We start from the raw sequence: 4,655 nt of genomic DNA, 5'->3' as shown, positions 1-4,655 counted from the left end.
GTGTGTGTGTGTGTGTGTGTGTGTGTGTGTGTGTGTGTGTGTGTGTTTGTGGAGATCTATCATTTTAGGATATCTAGATCCAAATTTTTCATATGGATCATTTCGATCCTTTGTGTGAGTCTAGTGATATAAAATAATGATGAAGCTTTTGATTATTTTCAATATATTTGATTTTACAATTTGTTTTTGATAAAATATATTGTATAATAAATAATATGTAGCAGTAAGGATTATATGCAACTTGTATAGCGATTTACTTTAAATGCGAATTCAATATATATCCAAAAATATTCAATAAATCTTTTATCAGGAGCAGCAGGTGCGAAAAGTCTAGATTTTTTTATATTGATTACTGTGATACGAAGGAGATTACTATGATATGAAGGAGATTGAACGCGATTTTTATAGAATTATGTGTTTGAATATAGACAGTTAAACCAATCGTAAAATAAAAGAAGAAAACGAGGGAAAAATGCGTGCCGCCGCGGTACATTGTTCATTCAAAAGGCGAGCATCGCGGCCATAAGTCATAGATTAGATTCAAATCGCTTTGAGCCATTGTATGCGTATCGTCCAGAGACAATGCTTCAGTGAATCAAGCCTATCATCGCGAAAGGCTGGGGAATCCCCTCGCTGTTCCACGTTGGATCCAGAAGTAAATTGCCGAAGACAGAGCGCTATGGGGAAGGAGTCTGTTCGTTGAAAATGTTTAAATTGTAGTCTTTTTTGTGTTAACATTTTGCAATGGAATAAGAGATATTAGAAGTTCGAATCATATATACAATTGTAATTAAACAGAAAATGTAAGACGATTTTTTTATAATTTTCCTTTCTTTTTATTTTAATTCTTTGTAAACTCCATTTCGGATTATTTCTTTTTCATTTTATTAATTATTCGCTCAATTTTTATGAAACTTGGCCTATGGAGTAATTTGATAATGTGAATAATATGAATCTACTATTTTGAATTTTTATTTTTGACCTGAGATTCGGATGAAGCTTATCATTCGGATAAAGATTATATTATAAAATTATTCCGTAAATCAAGTTTTATAAAAATCGAGCGAACATTTGACAAAATTAAAAAAAAATAAGTTTTATTGTCATAAAATTCATTTTAGAGAATTTTTTACTTGCGATGTGCATGCGCGCGCGCGCGCGCGCGCGCGCGTGTGTGTGTGTGTGTGTGTGTGTGGAACAAGTTCCAAGTTTCGTTTTATTTGAAGCTCATTAGATGCTACGTAAACAATTAATATTGATTTCCAAACTGACTTTCAAACTTTGATAATAAGCCCTCTGATATTAGAACCTTCTTATGGATATTACTACACTTTTGAAATTTGATATTTTTAGATTTCATCTAAACTCGGAAATATCAAGGCTCTTCTAAGATCGAATTCATCGAGTTTCATGATAATCAGATTAGTTTTTTGAAATTTAAATTTTAAAATTTTGAGGCTAAAATTGAATTCAGCGAGCCTGAAAACCTTTAGAGAGCAAAATTTTCCATAAATTACTTTATTAGAAAACTTTGTTCCTCAAAAGCTTAAACATACATCTTTATACAATTCCGATAATACCTTTTTTGTGATAATGCCTTATCGTTTGAAATAGAGATCGTTTGAAAGAGTATGATCTAACGCGTTTATCAGAAATATTATGATCGGAAATTAAGGATTATTAATTCTATAGCCCTGTTTAGTACCGGCTTTGAAAATCAATGGCATTAAAATGCCGGTCGAGAGCTGTCTGGTTTAATTTAAGAGCGAAAATAGACGGTGGGATCTTTGCGCTCTTCGTGCATCTCATTAAAAGCAGTAGCTCCTGCGCAGCTCGACCGACGCGACGTGTCGGAACGCGCGTGTGAACCTTTACATAATTTAACTCGGTTTTATCGATGTTACTTGGCGTGAGCGTGAGTCACGCTCGTAAACTGCCGGCGCATCGCAGAGGCAACCGTCACTTTATACGAGTGTCGTTAATCGCTGTTGCTGCTGCTGTACCAGCGCATCGCGGAGAGCGCGTCATCGATCGTATCCGGATTCTGGATAGAGCTCGCTCTGACGTAAGCCGGATAATATTGTTATTTCAATTTTAATGCAATCCACGTTGCATGTCTGCATACCTACGATACTTTCGTGTATTCGTGTATTATATTTAATTTTTGTATTATATTTAATTGATCGTTAATTCATTGCGAAAATTGATTTATTTTCGTTCACATCGTGGCAAATCTCTCATATTATACTTCGTACAATTTCCTAAGAAATTGATTTACATTAAGCTGACGTAGACTAATTAAATTTTGATTGATGTCTATTTTAAAAATGTATTTGTGTAAGTAAACTTCATTTGACTGTGCAAAATTAGACATAGATTAAATGATTATGTTTTATATATGAAACGGTCGCATATAATTATTCAATACGAAGTCATTGACTCCGGATTAAATATTTTATTTTAGACGATTCTTAGTTTATAATACATAAAATTCTATATTTTTCATTTTATATTTTTGCATTTTCGCAGATCAATTTTTAGAATTTTTTAACGGAGCCAATTGACGAGTCTAGGTAAGATTCTTTAATAAGAAGTTTGAATGCAGCTTTATGTAAGCGACAAATAGACGCATAGTAAGATTAAGAATTCAAATTTCTTTTTCTATTTTTTCGCGATTGATCAGGGTGTGTATCTCGATGTATTCGTAATTCTGGCAGACCGATTACAGACCGATTATCGTGCACACATGTAACGATACTCGTCGAACAATTGATCACGTAAACGGTATCGCACATCCTGCATACTAATAGTCTTTATTTATTTATATTGACCAGGTGGCCAATTCGTTCACACGTGATGGAATTGCAACGAATGTCTGACCGCCTCATCGCGATGTACTCGAAGTCTACCCCGTGCGTAATGTATGTGTGCACGCATGCACGGCAGATATGCGTATCGAATTTGATACATGCCGTTTAGTACTTAGATCAATAGCGACGTATCAATATTTGCACAATTGCAAAACTGATGTATGAAGAAAGAGATTTGAATATCGTCTTCTTTTTACAAAGACTGAGCATATAGGATATACAGCAGATGGTGAAATAAGTATTATGCAAGGGACGATATTAAGAAGAGAGGAATATTTGATTACTTCCTATATTTTAAACGTTTCTAGCGTTTAATATTTATAGCGAGAAAATGACTGTCTTTTATTATGCATACGTTAAAAAATATAAGAGTACTTTCGTGTATATGCATTAGTGATACTAGATAAATTTAAGGAAATTTATCTTTGACGGAATGTTCTTTTACGACGTAATAAAAAAAGGCTACAATTTAACAAAATCAAAAATCACATAAAATATGTTCTATATGCACAAAATTTGAGTATATAAAAAAATATATTTAGGAAAATCTCAAATATATTTTTTCCTTAATCCTCATGTAATCTTCTTGATGATATTTGAAGATGATTAGAAAGAAGCTGAACTGTTCAAACGAACTTATGTAATTCAAAATAGATATAATCATATAAAATGATCAAGAACTCATAAATTTTAATAATAATACAACAATAAAAAAAGAGTCGAGTCTCCCAAATGTTAAGTATAAAAAATACTTAATGCCAAACTAAGTATATAATAAAACACTGAAATATAATTATATGTTTCGATTCTTGGATTGAGATAATATCTTCAGATCTTCAGATAATATAATGTTGACACCTTGGTTTCTATAATCAGAAATATAATAATCGTGATGGAAAGTGTTAAATTCTACGTAAACCCGATGAATGCTTTATGGAGAACGGAAATTACTTGCAAACGATTTGATAATCGATTATTAGGAATTTCTTGATATTCTGATTAAAAAACAAATTTTTATCTTATTTGTTCTTTTTTATCATTGTATCGTTATCAAAATAGATATATTTTATATAAAAACTTTTGCATTCCAAATAAGTGCTTTTTCATTTCTATTATTATTATTTTATTTATTATTATTATTATTATTATTATTATTATTTACTTTTATATTTGTATCAAGTTTTTGTATATGTATATTGTATATTAATTTACGCGTTATTTTACTATTATTTAAAATATGTTAATATTTTGCAATATATATAAATCTTTAACAAAATTATTTCCGAATAAGAGTACACGCGAAGAGCGCAGAAATTTGTCGCGTTTCTTCTTCTTCCTCTTTCGCATCAAGTCGCGGCGCGGCGTGGCGCCAATAGAATCAAGAGAACGTCGTTCTCACGAGGCTTGCATGCGCTCTGTACACGCGTACACGCGTGCGTGCGTGCTTGGGAGCGAAGCGGGCACGGATACACAGGAGGGATATCTGTCGGGCAATCGCGCGTGAAGGTACGGATCCAACGGACTCCGCATGACAACGCTCGCGATATCTGCGTTCGTTTAGATTGGCCGAATGCGCCATTGCATTTGTCTTGTCCACGTTTCGAATTCATGAACGAAGGTCCATGAAACGAAATTAATAAGGAAATAAAGAATACTATAAAAGCCGCACAATTTATATACGGCTTTGTAAATTTATATTTATGAACAGATTTTTAAGAATTTTAAGCACGACCGTATATGTGAATACATCAAATAATAAAAAAAGCAAATAATAAAAAGATCGGT

The sequence above is a fragment of the Atta cephalotes genome (genome assembly GCF_000143395.1).
Source record: "Atta cephalotes unplaced genomic scaffold scaffold00084, whole genome shotgun sequence".
NCBI classification, from domain to species: Eukaryota; Metazoa; Arthropoda; class Insecta; order Hymenoptera; family Formicidae; genus Atta; species Atta cephalotes.
This window is presented reverse-complemented; position numbering follows the sequence as displayed.